This window comes from Dermacentor variabilis, chromosome 1, assembly GCF_050947875.1.
Source record: "Dermacentor variabilis isolate Ectoservices chromosome 1, ASM5094787v1, whole genome shotgun sequence".
In the NCBI taxonomy this organism is placed as follows: domain Eukaryota; kingdom Metazoa; phylum Arthropoda; class Arachnida; order Ixodida; family Ixodidae; genus Dermacentor; species Dermacentor variabilis.
Window position 1 is genome coordinate 84,695,971 of NC_134568.1, and position 7,187 is coordinate 84,703,157.

A 7,187-nucleotide genomic window follows, 5' to 3' on the forward strand; every position below is an offset into this window, starting at 1 on the left:
ATGACACCTTCTTTAATGAACACAAACTAAAGTATACATGTTACACTCGCTGCCAGACATGCGTGTTTTTTTTTAACTTATAAAAGTTTCTGTATTTCATGTTTCCTTAAGTTTGATCGCGCTACTATTTTGCGTCATGGCGCGTTCTGTGTTCCAATTCATTCGCGAACTGAAGCATTGTAAGCGATCACTGTATAGATGTATAGCAATATCGCTCGCGAATAATGAGCAAATACTGTTAACAATTTCATACTTTCGAACTTTTTTCAGCAATGCCTGTTTAGCGAAAAATTCAAGTGAACAGAGATAACATTAAACCATTTCTGACGCAACGTGATTGAACTCCGATTTTGTGTTCTCGCTAGCTCCAACAGCACCGATAATACAAAATCGAGGCTCTGCGGTCCCAACAATCGCTCATTTATATGACTCCGTTGTAAGTAAAATTTAAGGATTCAACGGGAATCAAGCTTATGTGATAAGTTGTTTAGACTTTAGTCAATCGGGTCAGAGAGCAGCAAATATTATTTCAAGCATGTCCATTATTATCGGCATTGAATATCTGGAAGCAAACCTTCATTTGCTTTCGTTACTCACAAATGAACACTAAAGTACACCCACAAAGCAAGAGCCAAGCCACAGTTCTTATTGTTGGCATAGGTCAATAGAGGTAGTCCACAATAAAGGATGCTACAAGAATGATTAAGTCAAATTATACTGGCGGATTTCTCTCTGAGAATTATCCTTTGCTTGAAGAGGGAAAGCATGACTTAATATAAAAAAAAGAAGGTCTCAAGTGAACACAGGATTTCAGTTTGCGGGCGTAGACCATAAATATGTCATGTCGTCTGGGCGTTCTGTGACGTTACAGGAGCCTAGGGCGGAGACACAAAAATAACAACGCTAGCAAAAAGTAATTGAATGCACCGGCGCGAATGTTGGCTTGTCATCGGGCGCCGAACGGCACCGGTAGCCGAGGCCATTTCGTCTCTTACTCAATCCTATGTATTAGTAACATTCGCATTTTTTTTTTTGCAAGAGTTGTGTGCCAGTCTGGCCTGACCTAATGTTTGCCCCGTGGCTCTGGCAATGTCATGGTCGCTACTCAGTTAAAAGAAGCGGAGTAGAGTATATCGCTTACTTTGTACATTCCTCATAGCGCAAAGGAGAAAAAAAAAGCAACGAGTCATTAACGCGACACATTATGGGGCTGGTTCCCATAACTTATTTGTTGCGTGGTGACAAGTTTGACATGCTCCATAACATGCTGCTTCAATACTTTACACAGGCCTTTGCTTCATATTCTGGAAATATAAAGTCAAAGCGCGACGCATATCTATGCAAATATGTTGGTCAAGTGTATATTCCATGTACAGAACATCATACAGAGCATCTTCATTACAAATGTTACATAAGTGAAAGAGAAATAATATTATGGAGAAGGGAGTATCTGCTAGGGCACATATGTCGAATCGATGGTGATTGTTCACTTACTCTTCACGCCTGTAGCCACACAAACGGCTGATTATTCTTGATGGAGAGCACTGGACAAATACTAATGCATTGTGGTGATGCAGCACTTGTCCATAGTTCTGAGTTCTTTTTCTTTTCTTTTTGTTTACTACATTCGAAACACAACCGCAGAAATCATTGCAATTTTGTAGGAGCTTATTTAATTCTCAGCAAGCAAACACATGCAAAATTCCGCAGTTCTCACCTTGCACTGAAGTATCATGCCTGTGACACCAGTTTTAATCACAAATAGCTGTTACTGTCGCCTTTAACGAAGACACCTTATAAACAAGCTTCTATATCACTAATAATCAAATGTTCGGAACTCTGGTACGCCACATTAGGTTCCAGAGACGCAAAAACGGTCATCCTGTGGCTTCTGAATGCCTTTTGTGTCTAAGTGTAAAATATAAAATGGCAAAGCAGCACATTTATGAATTTATGTAAAGAAAACACGAAGAAATAACAATGTATAGAATAATTTGATACACGACAAACAAGTAGGTTCCACGACTGGTTAGTCGACACAATGTTTACGCGGGTACTATAATCACCTGGTACTAATTGTACGTCAGGTTCCTTTGACCTCTTAGTGCTACGTCTGTGAGCAACAGCATCGTTTGGCATGTTCTGCATCCATACTAGGTAGAAAGCAAGTTCTCAATTACTGATGCAAAAACTTATGTAAATTCAACTTATAGCTGTGTATCTGTAAGCCAGTTTTCTTTTCTGTGTGTGTGGACTAATTTAGTTATATTTAGGCACGGTTATGTAGTTTTATTTCTGTAAATGCGTTTGACAGCTATGGCATACAAAAAATTATGGTACCACTTGAAATATTTTGATGTAGCGCTCCCTTAGAGTCGTTGTCCTGCGCACTCAGAAGCTCACATCTTTCATTTCGTTGTTTCTTGGCATTTACGTGTTGATAAGCGTACTGATAAATGGAGAAGCGATTTCGCCAATACCATTGTATAACCGAACCCACAATAACCTTAAGTAACAACGTTTAATTATGGCGGCATCTTTGACAGCAGTTTCAAGCACCATCAGATTGGATATTTCACGTAGCTTTCACCAAAATTTTAAATGAAAGCGGTATATCGTTGGCACATGCGACCAAAGGTGTACTATTCAGAGTTGTACTGAGCAGTCTGAGTCTTTTCGTAGTTAGCGCTCTTGACTAATTAGTTGAGATTATTTATGTAAATCCATAGGTATTATTTGGCGTCGCTAAACACGCTCCACAACCTTTCAAAGTAAAACTTATGCCCTAAAATGAAATATACATAGTTGATTTTAACTGCTAAGTTAAGCGCTCTGCAAAAAATAATCTGAGTAACTCCAGACGACTGCAAACAATATGGCACTGGTCATATTTACCAACAACGTACCTATTCCTTTTTTAAATATTGGTTCAAATTAATTAAAGCGCCGGTATATTCGTACCATTTCTCACAATGAAAATATGGAAATAATATTGTGTATTATGCCTTAACTATTTTTCTGTTCTGTAGTTTTGTACAGTGTACTTTTAACATCTTAAAGATCACCTTTTCAGAGGTTACTGTGTGCTAAGTAAATAATTAAATTACACTTACTTCAAAGCTGCTTCAGTACAGATTCTTCTGGAAGTGGTGGTGTAAGCAGTTCGTTTTGTTGAAGCTGAGTCGCAGATTTAGTCACCAGTACGTACCTAAGAGGGTACACATGCGTGAGTTCATTGTCGTCAGTTTATATTTTTTTAAACAATCAAGAAGGTGTGCAATGTTTCCGGAAATAGATTGAAGTATTTATTGATATAGACGAGAACGTGATGATTAGAGATATAACCTTGATGTATACGCTCAGGAGCAGAAAACATGTTGTTACATGCACATATCAAATGCTTGAGACAAAGTAACCTATTCATGAATGATCTGTAAAACTATAATCCCAGATTGTCTTAAAAATATCTCTACAACGCTTTGAAACATGAATGTAGTTTATTGCATTCTCAAACTGTATACCGGCCCTCGCAAGTTTTTTTTTTTACTCGTTATCTTTAGACAAGTAATCTGGATCCTACAACGGACAAAACCACGTCCATGTTGATTTCTATTGTTTCAAAGAAATTCAGGGATGCTTGCTTAAACAATTTCTCCTTGTGGCAATATGTGCCCCATCTCCAAGAACAGAAACTAAACGTTCTTATGAAGTGACGAGAAGTATATGTTCCACTGGACCATGCTACCTTACCATGCAGGCTACGTTTCTTTTTAGGTTATCCAGGTAGCTTAAACTACGCAAATAGTTTAACAGCATGAGCCCAACGAAGCGCGGCTACACAAACACTAATCTTCGGCGGCAGCTCCATTACCCAGCACGGAAGCATGCGTCACTGCAGACAACTGCTCAGCCCAACTTGCCCCCAACAAAAAGCCCATCTGTGTCATGTTGAAAAAAAAAGGAGTACTCAAACGTCATGCCAGAAGCTAAAACCGCTTTACGGTTAGGTTTTAAGAGTTGCCACTGCAAAAGCTTAATTTGATGTGTAAAAAATTTCACGGTAGTATCCCTCGAGGCCTGAAGGTTAGGCATGCTTAGTTCAACTGGCTTTCTGCTGAAGGTGATTTGTTTCATATTGTGCAACAAAGCGCTGCTGGCTTACCTGGGCAGCTAGTGACGCATATCGGCTCGGCATAGCAACTCAGATTAATGGTTAGGATTCCAGCAGCTGGTGTAGCCGTAGCTTGCTGACGTGCAAGCTGACTGCCGCGCAAACAAGGATGTTTGTGGCGACGTTGTATGTACATTTCCAAAAGCAAAAAAAAAAACAACAATGCAGCCGCTTGCAGATGCATAGATAGTTAAGTTAGATGCAATTCAGTGAATTAGAGACTTCTCGGTATTTGTTCGAGACGTTTTGATATTGTTTAATGCAAAAGAAATTTTGCATCAAGGGCAAATCATTCGAGCAGAATCCTAAGGAACCATTTCATCATTTTTCTTCATGCAATATACTAGACTACATTCAGAATGCTTCCGCAAGTGCTTGCAAAATGTAACCCTGTTGTACACAGACCCAACTTCTTGTAAATAAAGATATCAGAAAAACCTTGCCATGTGTCCTTGACGATTGAACGCAGTACATATTCTTCATGCAATATGACCATTACTTACTTAATTAGCCAAAGGAACTTATTACTCAAGTGACGACATCCACACTCAAAGCAGTAACCATGCATATCCCGACTGAACCCATGAAAGACAGCAAAGCTAGACGCCGGATAACTGTATGGTTTCCGTGTGGCTTAGGCAAGAGTTTGGTTGAGAGGAAGGGTAAGTCCTATTACTTGAAATCTTACTCGATATTTCAGTGCAAAACCACATAAATCTATAAAAAAAGTTTTAATTTACTTTTGTTTCTAATACTTCACATATACAAGGTGTCCCAACTAACATGGACCAAGCTTTAAAGAAAGATGGATCATTTGGCACCCACGAAACTATGTACATATTGTTCACAGTCGAGTTGAGTAATGTTTTGTTGACGCTCAATGAACTGGTTTAAACTAATTAAACTTGTTAATTACTGTCCTAATACAAGCGTCGATTACGAAGTTGTTGACAACATTAAGGTACACCGAACAGGGTTTGTTCTAAGCAAGATGCCATTACGACCTTAACGTTTGAACTAAAAAAGAATGCCCGCGAAATATAAAAACGTACCACGCGATTATACACCCACCCAAACAAGAAAGCAGCCCCTCAAGCAGGTCCCTTGGTACGAAAGGTATTGTCAAAGGCATTGCGGCGGCACAAAGGATAAGTGCCCACGCACCTACCGGCGCTCCTTCCTGCACCGACACCCCAGACTATCTATCTATCTATCTATCTATCTATCTATCTATCTATCTATCTATCTATCTATCTATATATCTATATATATATATATATATATATATATATATATATATATATATATATATATATAGACAGATCTTTCCGTGAGCCTGCTGGAGGTCACTGTTTTCTAGTGCGGAATAGAGTTAAGCATGTAGAGTAACACTACTGCCGGTGCATGGGTGAGTAATCACGTGGTATTTTTCATGTCCCGCGGGCTTTCTTTTCGAGCTGGAAAAATTGGGAATTCTCATTGTACCTCGCTGAAACATGCCAGTTCAATGTTCTTGCAACTGTATACAACCTCCTAAATTATATCTTATCAATTAGGACAATAAATAACGAGTTAGATAAATATTGCAATAAACTAATCAAGTGCAATGAACAAAGAACTTAGTGGAGGCTTCTCAACTGAACTATGAACGATATCTACTTTGTTTTAATCGCGCAAAATGATTCACCTTTTATTTGAATACTCGGTCCACGTTACATGGGACCCTCTGTGTATGTAACTACTTAGTGCATATAATGAAACTAAGACGGTGCAGTAGTCTGAGGAACACGCCGCCGAATGTCTGCATAGCGAAAAAATGCAGCTACAACAAATGAGATCACGATTCAACTCATAGCCCCACATAATTTTAGGCAAGAAGATTCTTGCTTTACGGGGATCGGCTGTAGGTGCGCGATAAGATACGGCTAAATACTTAAAGCAGCATTTATTCCGTCCAAAAAGGAAGATGCCAAACTGTTGACTCATCTCTTTTTTTGTTTTTTAAATCAGTCAAAGTTTGCAACCCAACCCTGAAGGAGGCAAGCAAGTACACGCCGCGAGATGGCAGGTATGCAGAATTTGGCCGAACCCAGAAAAACAGCCCTTGTGGTGTTTATAGCTTGACATATGATACAATGGTTTGGTATATGGTACAACGCAAATATTTCGATGGCCGTCACGAATGCTTACTCATTTCGGATCGAAATGGCCAAGAGACATGTGATAACTGTAGCTGCGAGGAAACAATCGCCCACCTTCTCTGTGCGCATCCCCGCTTCAGTGCGCCTAGGAAAGAACTGTCAAGAGTATTACATAGTCTTGACAAACGCCCTTTGTCGGAGGAAAGGATCCTGGGACACTGGCCGAGACCGTCCTCAGCATAGAAAGCTTTGAAAGCGTTGTTACGCTTTTTGCAGAGAACTGGTCTTAGAGACAGACTTTAAGCAGTGCCGCATTTTTCTATCCTTTTTTTTCTCTCTTTTTTGCTTTTTCCTTTCTTTGTAACACTTCTTTTCGATTATCTTTTACTCCCCTTCCCCCTTTCCCTAACACAGGGTAGCTAGCCGGTCTGAGAGCTGGCTAACTTCCCTGTCTTTCCGTCTATTCCTGCTTCCTTCCTTCCTTTCGGTGGTTTTCATTTCAAGCGTCCCCCTACTCCCAAGCACAGTATTGGCAGGCAATATTGTTTTCCATCTCATAAAGACTGATGATGAATTCTATTAATATTTGCCGTAACGGTATTCTGTTAGCGACTGAGGCTAAGGGCGTATTTCACAGCTTTGGTCCGCGCGAGGCAATAAGACTCTGAGCGGAGTCTTTCTTTCTTTCATTTTTTAAACGCTGCTGCCAATTTGCAATGCGACTATCTGCAATGCTGTAAACGCTACATATATGAGCTGCAAATAAATAAATACATTCTCAGGTTTTACGTGCCACAACCATTACGATCGCGAGGCACGCCTTAGTGGGGAGCTGTGGAATAATTTTGAACCCCTGGAGTTCTCTAACGTGCACC